This window comes from Barbatula barbatula (genome assembly GCF_947034865.1).
Source record: "Barbatula barbatula genome assembly, chromosome: 21".
NCBI classification, from domain to species: domain Eukaryota; kingdom Metazoa; phylum Chordata; class Actinopteri; order Cypriniformes; family Nemacheilidae; genus Barbatula; species Barbatula barbatula.
This window is the reverse complement of record NC_136784.1, coordinates 7,005,107-7,032,877: the sequence shown is the minus strand read 5'-3', so window position 1 is coordinate 7,032,877 and position 27,771 is coordinate 7,005,107. Positions and strand designations below refer to the sequence as shown.

Here is a 27,771-nt window from a genome sequence, read left to right as displayed (position 1 = left end):
GAAAATATCAGACAACAGAGGAATGTTATAAGCAGTGAAAATAGTAATGGCATAATAAAACGGAGTGCACTTTAAACTGCTGTCATGTGATGTAAGTTAAGCATGAAATACAAAGTATCATACATGTTGCAATAATGTGACAAGTAGTCCATATATAGTGTCCATATATAATATCCATATAGTGAGATGATATATATCCAAATGAGACAAAATGGACAGCAAAAGTGCAGATGTTTCTCTGAAAGATTCTTTTTTTTCAAATTTATAAAGAAATCTCATTATGAACTCCAATATTTCTCACTATATTCTCTCAAAACCAAGCTATCTAAGCTATGTCCTCCACATTACATTTACATTTTACATTTGGTCATTTAGCAGACGCTTTTATCCAAACCAATGTGGAACAGATCCAGAGAAGGTACGGGAGAGTGACTTTTTTCCTTTTTGGGATGGTACCACTAGTCGTTGTTCCTTTGCAGACCGCAGTGATCTGGCAGGAACATAGATCTGCATTAGCGAGTGGAGATACGATGGTGCAGATCTGGTGTTGGTCTTGTAGGCCAGGAGCAAAGCTTTGAACTTTATGCGGGCGGCAACAGGGAGCCAGTGTAACCTGATGAAGAGCGGAGTTAAATGCGCTCTCTTCGGTTCATTGAAGACCACTCTTGCCGCCGCATTCTGGATCATCTGGGGAGGTTTGATTGTGCAAGCAGGAAGTCCAGCCAGAAGCGCATTGCAATAATCCAGTTTGGACAGGACAAGAGCCTGGACTAGGACTTGCGTAGAGTGCTCCGATAGGAAAGGTCTAATTTTCCTAATGTTGTAGAGGATGAATCTACAGGACCGGGCGGTGCTGGCAACATGACTTGTGAAGTTAAGCTGATCATCGATTACCACTCCCAGGTTTCTGGCTGTGCTGGACGGTGTTATCGTTGATGAGCCTAGTTGAATGGCAAGGTTGTGGTGAATCTTTGGGTTGGCTGGGATCACAAGCAGTTCCGTTTTTGCAAGGTTTAGCTGCAGGTGATGATCCTTCATCCAAAGCGAGATGTCACTCAGGCATGCCGCAATGCGAGCAGTGACCGTCGGATCGTCCGGTTGAAATGACAAGTAGAGTTGTGTGTCGTCGGCATAGCAGTGATAGGAGAAGCCATGCTTCTGAATGACCGAGCCGAGGGATGTCATGTAAATGGAGAAGAGTAGCGGTCCAAGCACTGAGCCCTGTGGCACCCCCGTGTTGAGCTGTTGGGACGCGGAGACCTCATCTCTCCAGGATACTCTGAATGACCTACCCGAGAGGTAGGACTCAAACCCTTGCAACGCCATTCCAGAGACACCCATAGCACTGAGAGAAGCCAGGAGGATGTGATGATTGACAGTGTCAAAGGCAGCGGACAGATCCAGTAGGATGAGCACAGAAGACATGGATGATGCTTTTGCCAGTCTCAGGGCTTCGATGACTGAGAGCAGTGCAGTCTCTGTGGAATGACCGGTCTTGAACCCAGACTGATTGCTGTCCAGGAGGTTGTTTTGCATGAGAAAGGAGGAGAGCTGGTTGAACACAACTCGCTCCAGGGCTTTGGCGATGAAGGGAAGAAGGGAGACAGGCCTGTAGTTTTCTAGCAGTGTAGGGTCCAGTGTGGGTTTCTTTAGAAGCGGTGTGATGCGGGCCTCTTTAGTTACAAAAACATTAGTTACAAAAGATCTTGCTGTACATAAACAACTGTCTCATTTGTGTCTCTTGTTTATTGTTTGAATGAGGTTTAAGAGGAAACGTTTAAGACAAAGTTGATATTTAATTACAACAACAGAGAACGCCACTTAAGTTTCCTGTTACCTCCGAGCAATAGCATTTTACTCTGGGGAGAGCAGGAAATTAAATGGGAAGCACAAACTCACCGGGAGGAAACAAAAGGCGAGTAAGAACACAAAGCGTGTCTCTGCAAACAAACAGAAGAACTTTTCTGTACAGACGAGAGGAGAGATGGAAAGCATGTACTCGAGGGTGAGAGAAAAGAATATGAAATGATGGTTACATTGGTGAATCAATTGCAGAATGGATATCCCAGAATTCAACAGGAGCAAAGTTTAGCGAAGCGCACGCCTTACTACCACACCTGACCTTTAAGGAAGAATAAGATCTAGACAGAGAGAAGAGAGAGCAGTGGGGAGGGAGAGAGACACAAATGCGACGCATGACAGATCACAGGTTTTTGATGTGACGTATCTGACATTCAACAGCGTTATAAATCTGATCAGATGTACATACACGTGTCTGAATGCACTCGTGAGACCTTTTTAATGTTTGAATCACAATTGTGATATAGCTCATATTAAATGTCCACAAAAACGCAGACCATTACCTCCAAGAGAGGACCCCGCTCGAGCACAAACAGCACACGCGCCGGCTCCTGGCTACACAGAGCATATCTAGCATTTGAAATTCATTATCATGTGGAAGCCTGACAAGCTGTCAAAGTAACGTACGCAAGCTCTCCATCCCAAACAGGCTTTAGCTGTTGTCGAGGAGGTGGGGGGAGAAAGTAGTGACTCTGGAGGTTCAGCTGAACGATAAAACCGCGTGTATTTTGTTTTCGCATGCGAATAAAAGTCAGGAATTTTCCTTCAATTTGCCAAGGACCGTTGACATGCCGCATGGAGACGGGTACATATATAGACTCACACACAAACATCTTGGCATCCATCTAACCAATGGGTGCTGTTGTAAGGTCAACAAAAGAACTAAGAAAAACTATCTAAACACAAAAAAAACCATTTTTATAGACATGTACATTTGCACCAGTGTATGGCTTTCTTTCTTCCACAGAACACAAAAGAAGACATTTTGAAGAATGTTGCTAAATGAAACAACAGATATGAATGGGTACCACCATTCTTTAAAATATCTTTTGTGTTCTGCAGAATGACACGAAGGTGAGTAAATGACGACAGAATTTTCATTTTTGAGTGAACTATTTTAACTGTTTTAAACACATTGTTTTATATTCTTTCTGCTCAAAATATTAGCGTTAACCTTAGCACTCGATATCTAAAACTGGAATGATAATACTAGTGTCACCGACCGCAGACGTCCTTTAAAAGAACGATCACGATAAGTTTTTTTCATCAAAAGCAAAAGAGGCCCTCTCCTTTTCCGTCCCTTATTCCATTCTCTCAGATTAATTATCACACGCTGAAGTGTGACAGTTCTGAAGAGCCACTCCATTCTCCATCCATCTGCGCGAGGCAACCCTGAAACAATGACATTTGCTCATGCCGTGAGCCCTGAACGAATAAACCAATCTGTCTGGTTCGTGTGTAGGACGGCTTTCATAAAATAACAAAACTGAATTGCAACCTTCCCTTAATGCTACGTATGGCACTTTAAAGCAGATGACGCCATTAGATCTTTTTCAGCCCCTGTTGCCCGTCAGTTCTCCTCAGCATCCAGATCTCATTCGTATAAATCACAAACCAAACACTATGAGGATGTGGGGACAAGAGGACATAAACAGAGAGAGAAAAAAAGGAAGAATCTAAAATCCTGAAAAGCTCAGGAGGAACAGAATCTGGAGGCTATGCATTCATAATGAGTTCTCACCAGTGTTATTGAATCAGAGCACAACCATCTTCAACACTAGCTTCTCATTCTTACCTTACACAGCCCTGAGCCTTTTCAGCTACACCATACACTGACAGCTACTCGCTCTGTAGTATAGCCAAGGTGTGCTCTGATTGGACGACTCGGTGGCTCAGATACGTATCGCTTCTGTTTCTGCAAATAACCCGAGGCGATGTAGAGAAACTCTGAAGTGAGATTACTGTTCCTCTTTTCTATCCCACTTTAATAGATCTGATATTGTTACAGAGGTTGCTTCAAATTTGGCTGGTCGGGACATTAAGCTGCAGGTTTATTTGGGAAATAAGGTGCGAGAAGCTGTTTTATATCATGGATCCCTTTATCCATAAATATTTTATTGAAATGCTAGTTTTAAGCTAAATCATTAAATGCAACTGTTCTATAAAGTCTTTCTTACTACAAAGAGTAAAAGAAGGTTATGGATGATATGGATTTTCCAGTGTTTAAAGGTGTGTATTTTTCATCAGTATGTGTGATCTTTGTGCTCCTAACACAACCATTACAAATAATATGTTTATTAAAGTTTATTTTTAGTATACTTCTTTTAGTACTCGCACCCTACTTTTTATGCACTTCTCAGAAATGTACTTAAATTACACTCAAGTATTCTTGAAAAGTCGAAGTATAGTACTCAATCTTTTGAGTGAGCTATAGTTTTATAAGTATACTTTTTTTCAATTACTGTACCAGTAGTTTCTTAAATTATGTCATATTAAGTTCACTTAAGGGAAACTTACAAGTATACTTGCATTTTTAAAACTAGAAGTTTACTGAGAGTGTACTTTTATAAACAATGTGCTACAAGTATTAAACTAGTAAACAGTATAACAGTATAAAGTTCTTTTATAATATAGTTGCAGTACAAATGAAAAACTAGTTGTGTACAACATTTTTACTGCTGTTATACTTAAAAGTATACTTAAAGGTCCAGTGTAAGAAATTTAGCGGCATCTAGCAGCGAGGATGCAAACCTCTCTTACAAAGCGCTAAGGTGGCCGACACAGAACTAAGATGTCCTCATGTTTTCGCTTATTTGCCGAAGGAGATAACGTATTTACGAAACACACTCTGTAGAGCAGTTAGTCCACTAACTGCTACTGTAGAAACAACATGGTGAATTCCATGCAAGTTGACCCGCGGCGTATCTAGATAGAAATAGCTCATTCTTGGATAATAAAAACATAACGCTTCATCCTGTAAGGTCTTTATACACCTCTGAAGACATAGTTGTGTAGAGAATATTGCATTTCTGTCAATAAATCCTCCAATTGAAAAGTGGGCCAATTTAGTCCCAAATATAAAATATAACATATAATAATAGTAGACTGATATTAATATACTTACTACATAAAAAAATACTTAAGTATGTTTAAGTCAAGTTCAAGAATTGTTTAATGAATCAACTCGACATGAATCTGATGAATTTACGTCTGCGTGACTAACCCTAATACAGCATCTGTTCACCACACAGATATATATATATATATATATTTATATTTTAGTCCACAGGACCCATCTGTCAAATTGTACTATATTTCTTCCATTTCTGCCTGCAAGGGAAAATATTTATCGCTTTTACAGTAAGCACACCACGTACAATGCATTCTTGCTTTTCCACCGCAAAGGCATAAATAGGTCGTCCCTTTCTGCAGCGGCTTATACCTTTTCTTCATCTCTCTGCCCTGATTTCCGACAACAAACAAAAGATTGGTGAATCCGTACGAGGTGGAATAAATGGGTCTATTTATGTAGTCTTTTGCTGTGTTGTGTTTTACATCAAATGCCTGAGCATCTCCCATTCCATCACTTCTGTATCCTGCGCTACAGCTTCCTGCCTTCTACAGGCCATGAGGCGTGAGGAGGAGGAGATGATGAAGAGGGGGAGAACAGAAGAGATTGTTACGGCATCGTACGTTTTCTCTACTTTTGTGCTGACCTTTTTCTGCAAATATCTTCGAATGTAAGCCTCGTCTTAAAGAAACAGTTAGCCTAAAATGAAAATATTTCATTATAGCCCTAAGTCTATTGCCTAAAGTGGCATCATTAATGTCAAAACTGATCATGTTCATCATATTAAAGAGCTGTTAGAATTTTTTTAAACATAAATAAATGTACATGGACTTGAAATGATATGTGGGAGAGTAACAGAGATGACAGAACTATTAATGGGTGAAATGTTTTTTAAAGACATAGAAATGAAAAATTCTGTCATCATTTACTTGCCCTCTTGTAGTTTCAAACCTATATGATTTCTTTCTTCTGCAGAACACAAAAGAAGATATTTTGAAGAATGATGTGAACCAACAAAGGGGGTGCCCATTGACTTCTACAAAACCAATGCAAGCTTTTTATGAAAACAAAATACAGACAGTTTGCAGACAGACCATTTACTCTCTCCGCTCTATCTATCAGTTTCAGATGATCTCCAAATCCAGCGTTATATCCACCATTTATATAACATTCATCACCCAAATGCAGTGAACAAACACTTCTCCCGCTCTCCTTGGTTGACGCGTGAGCTTGCTTTTCCAGGAGAATTGTCCAATGAGTGAATAAGAAAATTTGTTACGTAACAGATCTTCATGTTAGAAACAAACTTTCCGAAACCTAAAAGAACGCTGGGGGAGAGTACCGAGCACAGAAATGCTAAGTCATACGTCCAACTCGTTTTTGACAAGATGACCATGTCAAGCATGAGAAGCCAGTTATGTTTTACATTGTAAAGAAGTCAGAATGCATAAAGACTTAAAAATGTGGTGCTTCTCAGAAGATTTGAATGCCCAAATGCTTCTAAAGACCACCCTAACTTTTCCACAAAAGGAAGCTGTGGCAGTTACGGCATCTGCTTCAATGAACCGTAGCGCTCACCCTCACCTGACATTGATAAATTCCCAAGGACCCGAGTCCACATGAGAACACACTCTCTCTGCCATCGTTAACCTTGTAAAACTCAAGCTGCAGTCTGTGATTAACAGCACGCCATTATACGCCATTAGATTTCATTAGCGGAAGCTGCATTTTACACAAAAACACAACTAAGTCCAGCGAGGAGGAGCACTCAGTGATGGAAAACCGTACACAGAGATTGTGCTAGAGGCATCACAATGGCATTTTAATATTTAATCAATTAACTTCCATCGTACTTTTGTGATGCGCACGACGCTGATGGCATTAACATTTAGCGCATACACGAGAGAATAAAGCGACATCTCTAATTCAAAAGGAGAACGAAAACATGACACAAATGGAACGAGAGGGAAGAAAGAGGGAGGAAGGATTGTGAGGAGATGAAGGAGAACTGGATTGAAGCTCTTCTCAGTTGCTGTGAGGAGGATTACTGCATTTACACTTCGGCTTAAAAATAGCCCTGTGATAATTTATTTAGCCTGAGTGCGCCTTTCTGCATTGTGTTCCCACAGAAGAACTTCCTCTGCCTCAGAACGATATCCTTCCACAAACCACACAGACCCTCACGCAGCTTTGACCTTTAGATCAGAAAATTCAAACTGCATCGTCTAATTCTGTTTATACTGTCATTGAAGGTCCAATTTATCCTTTTTGGAGTATCTATTGACAGCAATGTAACTATGTCTTCAGAGGTGTGTAAAGTCCTTACATAATGAAGTGTTATGTTTATTTAGAATGAGCTATTTCCATCTACATACACCACGGGTCCCCTTGCATGGAATTTGCCATTTTGTTTCTACAGTAGCCCTAAGTGGACAAACGTTTTTTAAATACGTTATCTCCTTCGGCAAAGAAGCAAAAACGAGATGACATCTTAGTCCTGTGTAAACCACTGTAGTGCTTCGTAAGAGAGGGATGGAGTAAGCCGCTCGTTGCAATTTGCTTCCATAAAATTTCGTACACTTGACCTTTAGGCAAAATTCAGGCGTTCTTTCTTAGACGAGGCAGAGAAGCCTTATTTCCTCCAACCTAGCTGGTGGAGCATTATGCTAGCAATGACAAGGTCATGGGTTGGATTTCCAAAGATAATACCAAATGATAATATGTATGTCTTAAAGGGCTAGTTCACCCAAAATATATTTACGCAAGAAACATTCGGGCTGAGCTACAAGAGCATATAAACTGCATAAACATTATATAATCCCCCGGAGCCGTGTGCATCTACCTCTCATTTCAACGGTCTACCACATGTTACTGCATAAACATTCCCTTGAGAATCATCTACTTTATATTACTTCAGAGTCTTTGCCAGACTTTTGTCCACTTGATAGGTAACAAAAAAGTGAAGACTCATTCACATAAGCCTAAAGCCAAAGCTGCAATTACATGAGACATTGATAAGGGTGTAAGTGATTAGGATTCTCCCGACCTCAGCTGGTGGGACTCGTGATGCCTTGAAGTTCTGGTCGTGTGTGTGATAATCGTGGCAAGGTGCAGGATCTCATTACCCTTCTGTTGATATGGATGAAACTCTCAAAAGAGCCCTTGAATCTGATGACTTGACACTTTAATCAGCTGAGACCTGGAAATTAGTCCAGGACGGAGTCATAACGCTTAGTATCAGTGATTTATCTCCATAACCTTGAGGTTCGTTGGCGAGTAATGACCGCTCTCAGTCAGCGAACATCATTCATATGACATTGTATTTTTCTCTCGTCTCTGCCATGTCCACTTATTCAATGTGATGTTATGTAGTAAAATTATTATTCAAAAACAAACATTTTAACCAATATTCAACAATTTTTCTTTATATCTCACAATTCACTTAAACCGTTGAACTGAAAACAGCATCAGGATAACGTTTCCATCACGACGACTATCAGGAAAAGGTAATATTTGATTTGCAGAGTAGGATGGATTTAAACAGTAAGGTGTGTGTTAACCTGACTGTCAATTTGAGTGACACAACCTTCTCCCCCTTTTACAATATTACACGGCCAAATGCTTCATGTAACACATTCTACAGTCCTTTAATTCAATTAAAAATCCATTTGTCTCGGACAAGAGAGAAAATGGTGTCTTGCATGAATGTAGTAACATGGATCACTTCATTACAAACAATTACAGTATCTCTGGTTTGTTATTGGGGGAAAAACTCTGATAGGGATGAAGCATACACATCTTGTCCATGTCTGATTCTTCTATCGGTTGCCATTTTGACAGCTGACATTTAAATAAGATTACATTTCTTCAAACTATGTCTTATCTTTGTAAAACGTTCATTACAAACTGTACACATTAACGCCCAATTAAATATTCTCTTTGGTTTTAACCTCAGTTAAGTACTTAAAGGGACAGTTCAGCCAAAAATGAATAATCTGGCATCATTTACTCACCCTTCAGTTGTTCCAAAGCTGTACACATTTCTTTGTTCTTCATTAACACAGAGAAAGATATTTGTAAGAATTCTTGTACCCGAACAGTTCTTGGCCACCATTGACTGCCATAGTAGGAAAAATTACAATGGTAGTGAAAGGTGCCCCAGAACTGTTTGCTTTCCTACATTCTTTAAATATCTTCTTTTAGAAAAACTGTCTGGTTACAAACATTCTTCCAAATATATTTCTCTGTGTTCATCAGAACAAATACATTCATACAGATTTGGAACAACTTGAGGGTGAGTAAATGAAGCCGTAATTTTCATTTTTGGGTGAACTGTTCCTTTAAGCGCAAAGCATTCTTTATGTTTTGTATAAATTTACTATAAACAGAAATGTTGCATGTCCTTGAATCACATTAGCATCTATCGACTCTACAGTATAGGCCGGGTAAGATAAGGGCATATGCCAAACAACTCAATGATAAATATTAATAAGACAGGACAATGTCTCCAGGGAACATATGTCATCATAATGACATAATTCTTTTCAGCTGTGAATATAACAACTTCTGTCTCATCCATCAATAATAAAAGCAAAAGTGCTTCTGGCCTATAGAAGCAGCATTATAACATTACATGTATGTGACAGTAGCGTTGTGCTGTATTGTGCAGTGTCTCCATCCAGGTTCAACTCGCCCCCGCTATATCTCAACCTCATAAAAAGGGGCAAAGCAAACGTTTGCGCAATCCATGCTGACTAACTTTCAAAGAACGATGAACTTGTTTTCCAAGAATGTGTCGTAGCCCCCTGTTGAGTAATCATGGAAGAATACAGACACCCACATTTCCTGCTGCCATTACATCCATTTGGATGTCTAGCTTGCAATAAACCGATTTTTCCATAGAACACAACTTTGAGTTGAGTCACAATTACCGGAAATAAGAGGACTGTGAGACAGACTAGAATTCACTGGGGGAACAGTTCGCGCAAAAAATGAACAATCTATCTTCACTTGTTCCAAATCTGTATACATTTCTTTGTTCTGATGAACAAAAGATATTTGGACGTATTGAGAGAAGCAAACAGTTCTTGGGCACGTTTGACTACCATTGTAATTTTTCCTTCCATGGAAGTAAATGATGACAGATATTTTTTGGGTGAACTGTCCCTAAACAATTTTGTACCCTAACAGACTCAATGTAGCCAAAACAGTTCATCAATAATAATTTTTACAATGTTTAATAATCATTTTTACATAGAATAGCAGTTGTCACAGCAACACATGACGTTTTGAAATTCACACTGAATATTCGATCCACAATGTTTTGGATTGATATGAATAATGTATTCTATTTTTTTTTGTACTTCTAAGTAATGCAATTTGATTTTTACGCTATTCTCCACCAGTTTAGCAATTTATCTTGCAGTAACGCAGCAGTAGGTCCCAGGGGTCAACGATTCGTAATGGCATTCACACAACATACCCAATGCAGTGAATTACAGATAAACAACACCGAAATAATTTTCACCGTATTCTAATAAAACTTTATAGGAGGGCTGCTCGGAGATAATCATGCTTCGATTCAATCTTCTTGCCTGCTGGGAAGGATTTTATAGAGGTCAATGCAATTGCATTCTGTTTCTAAATAAACAGTAGATTCTTAGGTATTTCAAAGTAGGGTTTGTGGAGTATCACCATCCTACAACTTGGTTGATAATTATTTCAAGATGAAGATAAGCAAATCTCCACCCCTTAGATTGTTTGTAAGGCTGCAAATATCCTTTGCATATCTACCTATATAGCAACGTTTTGCAAAGCATAATTTTAAAACCCTAATCTTGATCTTTATAACCACTGGCTTTAAAAAAAATAAGCTTGGTTCTCTGAGGGTTAAGGGCATTTGGAGAACTCACTGAAGCGGAAATGATTTGAAATCCATTCTCTCTTTAGGGCCCAATGCTAATCACCCTTTCTACGGAAATGGACCAATATTATTCTTTTCTTCCCAATCGTATTAAGAGACAGAACACACAGACACACAGACACACAGACACACACACAGACAAAAGATCAACCGTACCAGAGATGTCTAATTACTATTTCAAACCAGAAAAACCCATGCAACTAAGCCAATTCATTTCCAGTTCGGAAATCAGTTCAATAACCCAGACACAGCACTGCAGATGCAATGAAAGCTGGTGGGCTAATGTTTCCATTGAGATCTGGGCCGGTGTAAGGTTGCCATTTGTATTAAAAATCTGTCTCTTGCCGTGGCTTCATCTAGAAGCAGAACTGCATACACAATATCTCTATACGCATTGTGCAAAATCATAACGTGGGCTGCTAAAAACAGCCCGAGTGACACAAGTGTCAAAACTAACCTCACATAAACACCTTATCTCCAGCTAATGTGATTAAATCTCCAGAACAAACCAGTGATTCAGAAATATGGTTAATAAACAGCACATTGCAAGTATTGTGCATTCTGAGTGTGTGGGTGTGTGTCCTCGCTGTGTAAATTCAGCTTTCTAAATATAAAGTCTGTGTTCTGTGATTGGTCATCTCCTCTACACTGGAGATGATTTTGCAAAGGCTCTGTTTGAATGGAGGATGAGTTGGCACACCGCAGCGATGAGACACGGCAGGATTTCACTCTTCATTAAAGGAGACGAAAATTACTTTGTCTTTTCTTCATCAGTCGGTTTGAACTGCACATTCGCACTCAACATTTGGTGTGGAAACTGCCTTAATGAAAATGGCCAAGTCAAGTCAAGTCAAGTCAATTCTTCTTTATCACGTCAAAGCTGACTTGACTTCATAAAGAAGAAAAGAAAATTGTGAGACTCTCTAAACTTTGGACAGCCATTGATACAAGCTACAATACAAAGTATACCAAGATGCATTAGATAAAATGAACTAACAATGAACAATTAATCTACAACATTTATTTATCCTCATGTGAATTTCAACATTAACTGATTTTTAACATTAAATATCTAACTTTTACCATAAGTTAATGCACAATGAACTAACATTGACAAAGATGAATAAATGCTGAAAAACCTTTTTTTATTATATTAGGCTACTCATTGTTAGTTTTGTGTTTTAAGGAATAGGAATAATCCGATTGAGATATAAGTGTCATCTACCAAAATGGCAACACACAAAGTTTAACATATAACTGATTCCAAAGACAGGCAAAACCATAAATACGAGAGAAGTAATATCCAGCAAAAACAAAGAAAATTTTAGGTCAAACAAGCACATGATTCTATCGTGATTCATGATATTTCTAAAACTTCGACTTGTTTGTAAAAGCCAGAAACAGAATCTATGAGGCAATGTATTGCATATTCAATCACACTGATTATAAACTTCCAGAATTATAAACCACAAGATTTAAATACACATTTCATGAGACTGGGGTAAATCACTTGCTAATTTTGTCTATGACATTTCTGTACCAAAGAATGAACATAAACGCTCAAATGCAACAAAAATATAAGCTGCACATTTCCACTTTTAACCCCCTGATCATGCACTGCTTTTTGAACATGGCTTAAAGCTGACAAAGATAAATAGATTTGCATTTAACCAAATGACCAAGGACATGCTGCGATGCTCATTGTTCTTTTTTCCTTACTGGTCCTCTTCAAAACAGCTGGTTTATGTAAGACTCCGCTTAATAATTCTTCAAACATTTCTGTGTTTGTGTTTCATGGAAACATTAACAGCACATGGGTTTAGAATCACATGAGTCTTCCTGGAAAGCCAGTAGTGTTCCCGTAGCTTTGGAAGAGTGAGTTAGCAGTGCAAAGAACACAGGTTCGATTTTCAGGAAAAGAACATATTGATAAACTGTATAACTGGAATGCACTTATGCAATGTAAGGCCTTCTTCACACTTGACTTCTTTTTAGTTTTACATTATAATCCTGTGGTGAACCGTGTTTTCGAAAAAGTCCTGAGCGCTTTTTTCAACGCCAGCGCAAGCATCTTTTTCTGCAGCTCAGAGCATCTTTTGAGGTTGAAAAGCCTTACGTCAAGCACTTTTTTCACAGCCAACCAATGACAGACACTTGTCGTTTCCATAACAACATGCGAGGAACGAGGTTGGCCGAAAAGGCTCACGCTCATAAAAATAAATGAGTGGCCGAAACGACCATTGAAGCATAGTTTTGTATAAATGTACGTTTATTTTTCACTTTGAATAACTTCTGACCGCATTCACAAAGTGATTGTTTGTTGCAAAGATGCTTGCTGTTTATAATTAAAATAGACTTCAGTTACGCTGCCTATGAAGCCTGTCTCTTCAAGCTGCCTTCGTGCACAAATGCTATCTTTAAACATTTCCGGCTGCTATTTGTGACCACTACGCTGGGAGCGTTTGTTTTTACAAAAAAAGCGGCATTGTCAAAAAAAAAGTCATGTGTGAACACGGCCTAAGTCACTTTGCATTAAAGCGTCTGCCAAATGCAAAAAATTATGTTAAACGAGGCTGAGAAAACAATAGCAGAATTGATCTGCGTGCACTTTTACTCTAATACTGAAATTCACAATAGAAGTAAAAATCCAGCTTTGGATGAATCGATTTAATTTCCATTTAGTTGGAAACCTCTGAAAAACAAACAATTAAAATGAAAAACACACAATTAAAATGACAGCAGCAACCACACAAGGAAACAAAATAAGCTATCGTATCGTTTTATCTAAGTGAATTTATAACTGTGAGTGGATTGTTGGGAGTCCAGATTTCTCTATGGCTGGCGAGGGCTCAGCATTCTATAATTGCTGCCACTACCAAAGGTCTTAATGAAGGTGTGGGCGGTCCGGAGGAGAACATCTTGACAAGTGTTTAAGAGAGACGACTGCTTTTTCAGCCCACCGCCGTTTCAGCCACCCGTCTCTCACAGCAACCCTGCAATTACAGGCTCATTTGAAGGCCGTCCGGAAACCACACATCAAAATAACATCACAAGAAACTTCCCACAGGTGAAAACGCAAAAGGAGTTTTTAGGCAAAGGTAAATCTGCTACATAGGCGGCAAATTATGGTTTTAGTTTGCACGTCAGCAATTACACAGCGTAAACACCAGTGATTTATGGGATGTCCCCACAAATTAAGAGGTTGCAGAATAAACCAAGGCAGCTGATTACGGGCAGAGTGATGGAGACGCTGATAGATGTGGATGGTTTTCTCCTCATCGTTTTACCCAATCTAGGTTTTGTGGGCTATTGCTTTATGATGTCCATGAGTTTTATTTCCTCATGCTGGGGTCAACCAAGCTCTCGGTTTATGAGGCTGGTACTAACCGCAAAGGGAAGAGTTATGTCTTTATAATGTCCCCAAATGGCTTCGAGTTGAGCATAATCCACAGCACTTTTGGAAAGCATTTTACCCTCAATCTGCATATTTTTCCAGTGCTGTAATCGGTCATGTGGTGGAAAAATATTCATCATAAAATATTCACAAATACATTCTAAAATATGTAGCTATGAGAACACTTTGAGGCTAGTAAGCTATATTGAGCACTGTATCACCAAAATTATCATTCTTCCATCATTTGCTAACCTTTATGTCAGTTTAAAGCTGTATGACTTTCTTTCTTCTGCAGAACACAAAAGTAGAAATTTGACATCCCATTGACATCCATCGCATAAACACACATTTCTCAAAATATTATATTTTCAGTTCCACAGAAGAAATAAAAGGATACAGGTTTTGAATAGCATAAGAGTGATGACATGATTTTTGTCTTAGTCTGAACTATCCCTTTAAGTCTAAAGTAAACACTTATTCTCACTTATTCAACTATTTTGCTCCCCCAAACTCTAGTTTTCAAGTCTGTTCAGATTCTCGCTGTATTTCATATTATGCGCATGATAATTGAAGCGAGCGGGACATCTATAAGAATACCGACATGAGTCTCGGAGGTACCGCTTGGTCTTTGATGGCCCCTCCACAGGGACCAGGCAACAAGCTGTCCCTCACATATAGCGAAACGTGGCCGTCAGTGATCCCGCTGTAAATTACAGCACAGAGAAACCACACCACAAAAAAAGTCTCCCTCCCTCCGACTGCCACCCCTGTTATCCATCACCCTTTTTTGATTGCTCGGCACAGGAGGGACGGAGGTGGAACAGAGGGAGGGGAACACGGAGGGTCTTCAGAAATCTTCTGTGATGGACGGATGACACTTTCTAGAGGGTCGGGGAAAAAACAAGAAGCGATTATCACAATCTCCCCTCCTTTTCCGGGAGAGATGGGCTGATTGGGGGGTCTTTAGCTCTGAGACTTTTTTAGAAGAAGCTTTGTGAAGACATTAAAAGGTCTCAAAAGCTCCTAGGGAGGCATTTTCCACCCACCTTTTCAACAATTGGCGTTTTGCGCTCACGCTGAAGGATTTCTCTCTTAAAGGTCATGGGCTGATGCATTTCCTCTCTTATTCATATTTTAGCACAATAATTCCCCAAAAATGAAGCCGCAGGTACGGAGGCTGCTGTTTGATTGGCACGGAAAGAGAATGTCTGACATATAGCCAATGCAGCTGGCGTGCAAATCAAATCCCTCAAAAAGAGGAGATGCCAAGAGGAAAATTGGTATGAGAATACAAGAGAGCTGTTGTGTGTTTTCTTGCCTAGATTATGGTTTGTGTATAGCTATAGAGGACTAAACAAGTAAACAAACGGCAGTTGAATAAGGTCTTCACATTCAGATGGAGATGAGTTGTGAAATTTTTATTTATTCATTTATTCACCCATATATCATACAAAGCCTGTATATCACTCATTCTTCTGGGGAACACACACAATAAAATTATCTTGAGAAATGCCTCAGTAGTTGTGTGTCCATAAAATGGAAGTCAATGGCCGTCAATGTCATTTGGTTACCAACGTTCTTCAAAATATCTTTTGTGTTCTGCCAAAGAATAAAGGTTTGAAATGACACTTTAGGTGAACTATCCTGTTAAAGGGATAGTTCAAAATGTTGATAACTGAACAATGGTGGTACCCGTTGAGTTACATTGGTTTTGTGTCCATATAGAAATGAATGAGTCGGTTACCAACATTATTCAAAACATCTTTTGTGTTCTGCGGAAGAAATATAGTCATACAGGTTTGAAATAACAAATGGATAAGTAATTGATCATCATTTTTTTTTGGGTGAACTACCCCTTTAGTTTCCAATTAGCAAATCTAAAACAATGAATCGAATGCTAGCCAGCTGTGCAACTGCAAGCGAAGAACAGCAAAACCTTTTGTTGCTCGCTTGGGTTGGATTTCGAAGTGTCTTTGCTCCGTGCATGCCGCCCAGAGTCCAATCTAACTGCTCTAAAACCTGCTTCTCCGCATTAAACATCAAATGTGTTCAAATGGCTTTGAATGTGTTCCATCACTCTGCATTTTCACTTTCAGAGCTGACACACAAATCACTTGTCACTTCCGGTTAGGACAAAGACAGCTCACTAGGTTTCACAAGAGCTTCTATCTCTCCCCATCTCTTCAAACCGAGCATATTCCTTCCTTCTCTCCAGCGGCGTTGGCTATTTAAGGTGGCATCCAGAAAGCAAATATTAGCTTTGTCTGTAGCTGCTACGCTATCCCTTCTAATGCTAAAAAGTACACACTCTCTCTACGCCCTCCCTCCCCTCTGCATTTTCCAGTAAAGTCACACACATACATCACATTGACAAAAACACCAATCAATGTCTACTACGCCAAAGACCTTTACATGAAACCTTTAGCTCCATTCCTCCCAAGCCGTAATTATAACACCCATCTGTGTGTTTTGCCATCCCCCTGCTGATCGTGCAGATACATGCGCAGTTCCCGTGTCTACCTTTGTATGCATGAATAGAAGAAAATCCAGCAGAATCCACCTACAAAGGACAATTCGTAAACATCAAGCTTTCAAACCCTGAGATCATCCTGCCGATAAAAAAAGATACAAGGATAAGGCGCACGTCTCACCCTGTCTGTCTGGTGATGGAATCAGCGTTATCGCTCTGCACCCCAGCCATCTGAAATTGGAACGCACGGGTGTCGGTTCGACGCGATTCCTTGTGATTTATTACCTTTTATGACTTTCAGGTGAAATTCTCAGCTGTCGTACATATTTCATTGTTCTGACAGCGTCTATCAGACGAGGAGAGGTAGATCTGAGGCAAGAATCGATTGGGCCTGCATTTGATCTTTGTAACTTTAGTTACTGCGCACAGACATGAGGGCGTGCAGATACACGCACGCACGCACGCACACGCACGTAAACGTTTACAGTGTACATGTGCGCATAAATTAAGGCATATATGCACAACACACACATTCCTTGCTGAATAGGGCTGCAAAAAGTATGTTAAAAGCTAGTGCAGATCTATGTAAATGTAGTCAAAACAAAGTCAGGGTTTGGTTGATTTTGAATTAGAAACTTGTTATGGATGTACAGCTACTTGAACAAGGCTTCATTACACCGTGAAATCAGGCTCTTCAGCAAAAATAAAAATAATGCTTAGATTCTGCTTTCTTTAGATGAATGTTTTGTGAACATGAAATGTTGCTTGCAGCAATGCACGAACCATTAGTCCTTCTATTTTTAAACCAATGAATAAAGTAATGCTGTACTCCTCATATTTGCGGTCAGACACATTTATAAACAGATTTAAAAGCCTGTGATGGTGCGTTCAACAGTCATGAGCATCGTAAAATATTTTATATTTTCATAAAAAATGTACGTTTATAACACTGTACTTCGTCTTATATTACCTTTGCATCAAATGACAAAAAATCGTTTTCAAAGAGTAGATTATAAGGTTTAGGAATACACTTGGGACATGATGCTCATTACCAAATTTGCATGCATTTTATTGGTTTTCTCTAAGGTGGATCAACTACTTACTATGTGTTGTTTTCCATTCATTCCAAGGTTGTTTCTGAGCAGGTGGTTTTAAGAGAACCTTCAGCTCACCTTCTTGAAATTCACTAAATTTAATCAGGAATCTCTGGTACGACAATGTACACACTGAGCCGCCCGGACACCTTAAAATTACCCATTACCCATCTGTGCCACTCCACCAGCGTCTCCAGGGATCCCCCGGCAGCAGATGTGGCGAAAAACTCCATTGTAACTGCAAAAAAAGTGTCAAAGGGAAGAGAGATTTTGCCTGCAGCCTGTTTTTCTAAATCAAGCCCTACACTGAGGGGAATCTGACTCCAGATCAGCAGTCATGTTTCAAAACTCATTCAGAATAGAGGACTGTTTCAGTGAACTTTAGCCTCCATTTGGTTTGTACAAAGACGAGTAGCTCTTGCTATAGAATGATCTGCCCTCTGCTGTCGACCTGTACATGAATCAGCCAAGCCCAAACAAACCAGAACATTCCGAGACGGCTCTGTATAGTATGTTGAAAATGGACTGCCTGTAAATATTGGTTTCCACTTAACGATGCAAAAGAATTAAGAGGAACATCTGTGGACACTTAAGCAAAACATGACTGAGATCTTAGTAATATTTCCTAAACTATGAAAAACAACATATTTCTCACAAGTGTTTAGTAATGCAGTGTAAGCTAAGAAAGATGTTTACACCCCATAACAAATAAGAAAAACAGCAAAAACAAATTCTGTGAAGACTTCCATAACTTTTCATTAAAACAGCCGCAGCAGGACTATGCTGTACTCTCAACTCGCATCTGTCTCCATTGTATTCCCGAAATAACTCCGCAACCATTGTATCTCCATCCGTACTGACTGACAGCCGCAGCACATCTCGTCCGCACTATTCTTCTCTTCCTCCACTCACTGCATTGTTACTCCACGAGTTCTCCGCCTGTCATCCGTTTTCAATAAGGCAGCGCTAATACAATTTCTGGGGGTCACTCTTTTGGCATGCTGCCACTGACAGGTGGGCCTATCAGTTGAAATGGCAGGGGATCTGGGCCCAATATTTTTGTCAGATGCATTGTAATTGTGAGGGGCAGCGAGGATGAACCGGCTGGTCGGGATATTGCTTTGTATTTCCCCAGAGCCCAAAGTCTCTTGTCTGCCACTTTCTCCGCACCCCTCTCTGTTTTTGTTGAGGTAGAGAGAGAGAGAGAGAGAGAGAGAGAGAGAGAGAGAGAGAGAGACCAACAGAGAGGACCATCGTACACAAAGTTAACATTAAATGTGGATACATAAACAACAAAGTAACAATAGTGTTGTCACGGTATCATAAACATGTCTTTCGATACTATACCTGCTGAAGTATCAAGATGCTATGCCATGTTCATAATTGAAATAAGCAAAATACACAAAATTTCCTTAATACACAGATTTAAATGAAACATTTTGTATTTACTATAGTAAACTGTATTATACTGTACACTACAATATTTTGTAGAATGAACTATACTAATCGCATCAATTGTATCAAATGCGGTAATATACTTAATATTACTATGGTAAGACGAAAAAACACAAGCATCTAAGAATTTTAGTAAAGTTTACTGTAGTAAATACTAAAGTGCACTGGAATATTTTTCAATTGGGAACTAATTAAAATGTGCGAGAAAATACAGCAATGTTTATATAGGGAAATGTTAGGCTTGCTTTAAATGCGAAACTAAAACGTCCAGTATGTGGACTCATACAGTACAACCAATTTGTTTAAAACGACAAGAACGAAGCAAGTGTTTTGATGAATGACTCACTGAATCATTATCTCATCATAGTAATTAAAAATCACATTCATTTATGAGAGCAACACAGCAAAAGGCAGATGTAAAGTATTGAAATGAAAGTTAAGTTAATGCACATATGTAACAATACTCACGGTACTACGATGTTATAGTAACCTTTTAAAAAATAGAGCTTTTTTAAGCTTAAGCATTGCAATGCTATCATAGCACCGGTACACCATGCATCCTAATAACAGAAAACTGTTTATAAACTAAGTATTATTTTTATTTTTTATATTGTTTAAACAAATAAGAGGTCTAGCTTATGTTTCACACATTTCATTCAAGTATGAACGCACACACAAATATATATGAGCCTTAATTTGCCACATTTCCCCCACGGTCCCAAATCCACACGTTCCGCTTTAATCCAAATTTTAATTTCTAGAACAACAGTATTCACAGATAAGGTGGGAATGTTGTGTGCCTGGTTGGAAGCATGCAGGATAATCTTTGGTGCGGTGGCTGTTCTGTAACTACCTCAAATCCCTTATCCTCTCTTCTTCAGTCCTCTCTTTCATCCTTTTCCCTCTCTCACCCTTCTTCAATCCAAAAGAGCCATGCTCCCCATTAACTCTCTTCAACAGGAGCTCTGGAGTAGAGCACACTATTAAACACAGGCCCATTTTACTCAATGGGATTAAAAGGGAAAGCTCAAGTATTTGAGGAGGAATGCTTTGGAAAGTGCTGGAATAAAGTCACCACTCATATATGCTGAAGAGAGACTAAAGTGAGAGAAATAAAACTATAAAGAGAGTTGTTGAAGAGTACTTTTTAACAATATATTTCTTATATTTGAAGCGTGTAATTTCCGTGACACTGAAGGGAATGATCATTTGTTGAGAAGGTGCCGCTTTGAAATTAAAATAAAACAGTTAATAGTGCATATTTAATACATTTTTCTACCCAAAATGACATTTATACCACATAAGAAAGTCTTACAAAATCATGAGTAATAGGTCACCTAAAACTAAAACGTATTTATTCACCCTCATGTCTGGCAAACCTGTTTATGATTCTTTTTTTTTGTAGATCTGAAAGGATGTCATGATTCCGCCATCATGTCATGTTTATTCTTGGTCTTGCAGCGGAGTCATGGCATAGCCTTAGGTTTTGTGTGAGAAAGACATGGCTTTGTTTTGATTCTGCCATGTGCTTTCTCGTGTCTCGTCAGTGTTTCCCGCCCTTCTGTCTCGTTAACCTTCCCTGAGTGTTTCAGTACCCACACCTGCCCATTGTTATCTCCTTTGTTAGTCTCCCTATAAAATGCCCTCTTGTCTATTGTCTTGTGCTCGTTCGTTATACTTGTATGCTGTACCTGTACCTAAGTCTTGTCTTGCCTGTGTACCTGTTCCTAGTTCCCTGTTGGATTGTTTGTATGTTTCCTAGTTCCTTGTTTTTATTCCTGGTTGTTTATTTTTGCCCCCCTTGTGGGAAGTATTTGTTTTCAGTTTTGGTATTAAGTTTAGTTAGTGTTTTCCCATCGTGGATGTTTGTTTTGCCGTGTTTTATATTAAAGTCTTTGTTAATCCCTTCATCCCTGTGTCTGCCTGCACTTGGGTTCTTCCACCACGTTCCCCTCATCCACGTTCATGACAAAGGATAATACTTTGATGGTTTTTGTGGTGAGGAAGGTGGGACGAGAGCCGTGACGCGGGGCCGGTGGCGTGAGTGATCAGTGCAAGCAGCTGTGCGCGCACCGGTCCCGCATCTTATCACGGAGGAGATTGGGAGCTTAAAAGGATGTTCGGCAGGACTGTTGACGAGAGAGGACCGGGCCCGGACATATGTTTAGTTTCTGTATGTTTTATGGCCGGCAGTCGACCGTGAGGTGGCTGTCGGTCCGTTACTTCCGTGTTTATTGTTTATTTAATTAAAGTTTGTGTTTGAATGTTCGCCGGTTCCCGCCTCCTTTCTTCCCTTCTATGGATCTTTATTACATTGGTGCCGAAACCTGGGAGGAAGGAGGGACATGCTGTCAAAGAGCCCTCGCTGCCGAGGGTGATCGCGGTGCTGAGGAGTTCGGGCAGCGCGGACGAGGGAAGTCCGCGAGTGGCTGCCCGAGGCGGTGGTGCTGGACCGAGAAGTCGGATGGGACGACGACCTCGCTGCCGTGCTCCTGGGTCGAGGTGGGGTGGCTGCCGTCCAGGAGGGAGCCAAGGCCCGTTCCCTGTGGGCCGAGCCTGCTGCCAGCCGCCATGATGGGGAGGAGCAGGGAACGGAGGACCAGCTGCCCTCAGCTGGAGGGCCATCGCCAGCCGCCAGGGGGCGGAGGAGGATCGAGCTGTCCACCGAGCGTCCAGTACCATGGCATGGCACCGCGAGGAAGAGTTTCTCGGCTGGCTGAGGACCGAGTGACAGCGTGTCAGGGAACCGGACAATTTTTTTTTTCTTTTCCTCTCTCCCCTCTCTCGTCCCTGTCGCTCCGGGGGCTCCCGTCTCCGTTCTTTCGTCTCGCCGGTGCATACCCCCATGCGCCGCCGACTCCGAGACTGGCTCCCCGGGGGGGGAGTAGGTACAGTCTCGGTGGTGCCCCCCGGGCCTGTAAGGGGTGATGGGGATATGTGGTGAGGAAGGCGGGACGAGAGCCGTGACGCGGGGGTCCCGCATCTTATCACGGAGGAGATTGGGAGCTTAAAAGGATGTTCGGCAGGACTGTTGACGAGAGAGGACCGGGCCCGGACATATGTTTAGTTTGTGTATGTTTTATGGCCGGCAGTCGACCGTGAGGTGGCTGTCGGTCCGTTACTTCCGTGTTTATTGTTTATTTAATTTAAGTTTGTGTTTGAATGTTCGCCGGTTCCCGCCTCCTTCCTTCCCTTCTATGGATCTTTATTACAGTTTTGTGTCCATAGTCCATGTTATTTTGTTACAAACATTCTTCAAAATATATAAAGTCACATTTATATTTCTTCTTTCTATATTTTAAAGGTCTTTAACTGCCAAGAGGAGACAGCATGGCTGGACTCACAACACTTAAACCTCTCTAGGTGGTTTTGGACTCCTTCCCACAATCCCATCCTTCACTAAAGCCCTATGAAGTTTCTAACATTAGGGCCCAATGAAATGCTCTCAAATATCCTGCTGTTAAAGTGCTTGACCAAAAAACACAACACAACACAAGCTCCTTACCAACATTGCAGGAGATGAAGACAAACAACGACATATTCAGGCTCCGTTCCTGATAAGACGCTGAAGATGACAAATGGCCCTACATTTAGCGTTAAGCTGCTCTGAGCCTGTTCCAGCCGAGGACGGATCTGTTGTTAAATTCTACGCTCTGAATTCTCAAGCTTCAATGCAGAAAAATGGGGCACGCTATGTGAAAATGCATGGGGTTAATTAAGATGAAGTGGGGCGTACATCTATCTGACGTTTCGCTGGCAACAGGGGGGCCGCCTGTCGGCGAGGTAACACTGGGTGATTGGATGTCAGGGGGACGATAACGTTCTGATAACATATATTCGTTGTCTACACCAACTCTGTAAGCACTGGTCTTTGTCAATATAAAGACCATCTGTTCACTATATTCGTTTTAGGAAAAGTTGATCATGAAGCTCAACTAGCAAACACGTCACATGTATCCAAGTCATTAGTATCCCAACATGCATGGAATGAGTGCCCTTGCTGATTCCCGTCATATGAACTATGGATTGAGACGTAGACGTTATCTTAGCCTCTGAATGATGCAAATAATTTGTATTTGTCTCTGCTCAACATCAGACGGAAGTGTGAAAAATACGAGCAATATGAATATGCAGTTTTAATAAGCCCCGCATTGTTCAATGCAACATAGTGGTTATTTGATCCATGTGTTTACTTTCCTGTATAAGCAGCACACACACTAAACGCAATGCGGCATGAGGTTTTTTGTGCTTCTTGGCAGACACAAACGCTAAACAAATAGAGTGGAAGAAGGAAGGAAAGAAAGAGAGGGAGAAAGGATCTTGTTGCAGTGACGTTCATGCAGGGATCTGATTAAGGATTGTGACAGCACCGATGAGACACACTTGAGTTAAAGAACCCTTATCAGTGCACCGCAGTGGAGTGTGCTGGACTTCGAAAATGAGGTGACAAAGTCTCCTTGCTGTGTTTGGCCTGCTTTGTTCCCATATACATTCATGTTTCATTTGATTTACTCAGTTTGAAGTTGGAAACACTACACAAAACTTGCACCTGAATACATTAATATGTTACACATTAATATGTTAACCTTTATTATTGCTTAAAAGTTTTTAAAACATAAATTACCCCGGACCACAAAACAAGTCATAAGGGTCAATTCTTTTAAATGTATATTTATGCATTTGGCAGACGTTTTTGTCCAAAAGCAACTTACATTGCATTGTACTATACATTTGTTTCTGACTATGTGCAATCCCCTGGGATCGAAGCCCTGACCTTGCATTTACATTTAGGCATTTGGCAGACGCTTTTATCCAAAGCGACTTACATAGCATTATCCTATACATTTATACATAGGTATCTGCAATCCCCGGGGATCGAACCCACAACCGTGTATTGTTAACGCAGGAAAGCTATTGAGATGTATACATATGTCTAAATAACCTTTCCATTGTTGTACGGTTTGTTGGAATAAGACAATATTTGACCGAGATACAACTAATTGAAAATCTGTGATCTAAGGGTGCAAAAACATTTTAATATTGAGAAAATTGCCTTTAAAGTTGACCATCAGAAGCACAGTAGCATTTAGCATAAATGTGAAACAGCAATGTGAAAGACTGACAGCATGACAACACAAAGGCTGTGATTAAAATAAAGGTTATAACATGAAAAAATAAATGTGAACTTTATATATATTTTTTGAAATATTTTTACTAGTTCACAGAATAATAAAAAAATGAACATGTTACGTAAACACATATGGTGTCTTAAGTCTTAAAATAAAATCAAGTTATACTTTTTTGTTCACTGAAAACTAACTTTGTCTCGAAAAACATTTGATGAGCAAAAATGAGCTCACATCTCAGACACACAAAGCCTTAACTGTGTTTCTTTAGTTACAGAAAGCTAAGAATGAGTCTTTGGTTGAAGTGTCCCCAAAGCTGAAATGTGAATTGCTCAGAAGTCTGCAGTCTCAAAAGAGTGCCGGATACATTGTACATCTTCTTTAAATCCAGACAGCTTTGTTATGAATCACTGCCCCAAGTGTGACAAATGACTGTGAAAGGCACTATCACAATAAACCAGCAAGTGAGACACACTCCAAATTGAAGTGTGCAACACACTCGCCTGCATTCATAAGCACCAATGTAATTATGTGAACGTAAGGGGTAAATAAACCAGGCTGGGTTTATATCACTGTTCTCTGTAATTGATTCGGTGGAGCTGCTTTGTTGCTAATGGCCACGGGATACATCTTTGACCTGTACTGAATAAAAGCGGAGAGGGCAGCTAGGCACGACAGGGGTGGTTTGATTTGATTTGTCGGAAACGCCTGGCGTGGCTCTACTTAATCACATGGCTTAATTAAAAACCGCCAGCGTGCAGCCTCGGACGGACGACTCCCTTGCCACATGCAAAACTGCATCGCCACCTGTCCAAACCACATCATTAAAAATGGAAAAAACACACAGCGGTCATAATTATGCGTAAAATTGGACTAATAACGGACGTGTCACGGGTGAGCCTGCGATCAGAAATTATAATATTGCAGACCGTGCCAAATCAGAAAGGCGTTGGAAATTAAGTGGTCAGGGCGGCAATAAAACATAACAGACACTTGCAGTTCATGAAGGCTGACAGAGGAGTTTTGGGTGTGCACCTGCAGGATTTTGGCAGAAGTTTGGGCTTATGAATTTAGAAACCCAGTTTGATGCTTTTAATTCATAACCATGTCAATTCTGCCAAGTGCATCAAAACATGATTAATCAATTCTATTTGATTCTAGTGCTGGCAGGCAGTGTTGGGCAAGTTACTCTTTCACAAATGTAATTCAATGACTGATTACTGCTTTTAAAAGTTACTTTATTTCAAAAGTAATTTGTTACATGAACTACATTGTGACTACCCCCATCCCTCAAAAAACTAAAAAACCTCTTTAGCCTTCTTGTGACTAAACTTTGGAAGGGCACACTCGATCTCGCAACAAACTAAATTAAGCCTGTCTTTAATTATTTAATAAATTCTTTCTGCTTATTCCATGATAAAGCCTGTCATAAATAATAATAATAATAATAAAACTCGGTGACATTTTATCTTAAAACGTTTTCATGTCTAAACCTGCATGCTCCATGATGTAAAGTCACTCCTTAGTTTCTTATAACTTGTATCTTAACTAGTGCTTCTGCATATTTCTATGATGATTTATTTGTGATGTAATAAACATAATATCGTTAGGGAAGCAAAAACTAGTCTGACAAAACAACACAAAAGTTGCTAATACCAGACTGGCACTAGACAGTGGAAGTTGACTCATTGCTCTCTACGCCCGGTAACGTTACCGTCTCAAGAAGTTTAACCCTGCTGTACTGCCCTTTCAGGTTGTTTTTCGCGGGAGAGAGAGTTTTGCTTACCTCCACATGACCGACAATGCACAACAGTGTTCTTGCCTTTGACAGAAATAAACTCAAAATAATGATTGTATTTCCAGCTACACAACGCATATGTATCTCTCTCCATGCTCAGTTTGTTTTGCTGGTAGTACCAAAGATTGTCTTATGATAGGGAGATGTATGGGTATCAATTGGAGCATAAAGGCTAACATGGATCAAGAGAGACACCTCAGCCAATCATATAACAGCTTCTAAGTCTAGTCAACTGCCTGCATTCCGTCCAATCTGCTGAAACAGCGGCAATAGCATTTGCCGTTACGAGTTTTTAGCTTAAGGTGGTAGGCTTTCCATGGAGTGGCACTGGTAGTACTTTCCGCGACAGCGCTTACAGGTTTCAGTTCGATGACATCCAGACTTTGGAAAATCTTTTTTGCTCCGTTACCAAAAATGTACAGTAATCAAACTACAGTAACGCATTACTGCCAAACTTTGCTGGCAGGTCTAGTTAAGTTACAGCAGACTGGTGCCATTAAAACCATCATGGGCCATACATTTGCCCATACAGTAAACACAGGACGCTGCTGTAACAAGAGACATTTAACAACATCATGTTGATGCAGCACACACAATGTGAGAATAGAAAATATTAAAATAAAACCCCTGCCTGTTTTCATGCATCCAGTATGCATGAAAACAACTGCCTTGGCACCAAACTGTAAATAACACACCATTAATTCTGTTATGACAGCCAAGCAATGTTTTTTAAACAATACAATATTGTACTGCCAGATGCTACAGAGTTGAAAATGTAAAGCAGTAATATTAACTAAAGCTTCTTATACAGTTTAAATTTACAGCAGCACATCTGGGGACAGTTGTGTTATTTAGATTTACACCTGCAGACCGCATACAGTCATGTGTAGTAAAAGCACTTATTGCTTCCTTATGACAAATCGTTTTATAGTTTCCAAATCTTTTGGAAGCTTTGAATAAAAGCTTCTGCTAAATGCCTAAATCTAAATGTCCCATCGCTGATGACCCGAAGCGATTTGCACGCAAAACAATTGCGCGTCCACAATTTGAAATAAGGGGCGAAAAAAGCTATACTTTGTATCCTTCCATAAAATAAAAAAGGCACCAGGTGCACACAATGAAAAATCGAAATCAAATATAAAAATCAAATCTACTTTTCAAGTGTAAATCGCTTTTCCAGACCAAGCTAATACTGTGCTTTTTCAAAACCCCACCCCAAATGAAAAATAACAAAATGATTGGGCATTTTATGTGACCCTTATGTGACACATTTTATGTCCTGTTAGTTCTCAGCCAGAATGAGTTAATGTGGACCAGACCTTGTAGCGTTTAGTCTTGCCACAAAAAAACTGTAAATAAAAAAATCACTTTACTTTTGAGTTGTCGGGTCAAATGGAAGGTGTTAGTTTGATGTCTTACAGACTACAGACAGGTACAGTAATGATGTAAAACAGCCTGCAGTATTAGTTTTCAAACAGATAGAGAAGGTTGCACAAAAGCGGCCCTAAATTCCGCCTCTACCTTGACAAATCTTTGCAGAATAATAACAGAGTAGACACACACCTTGCGACTGAGGTAAAT

General features: G+C 40.0%; 1 protein-coding gene across 2 annotated transcripts in view; it reads right to left on the bottom strand.

The window, feature by feature from the left end:
- Nucleotides 1-27,771, bottom strand: part of samd12 (sterile alpha motif domain containing 12) — a 68,786-nt gene that overhangs the window by 2,029 nt on the left and 38,986 nt on the right. The window lies entirely within an intron of this gene.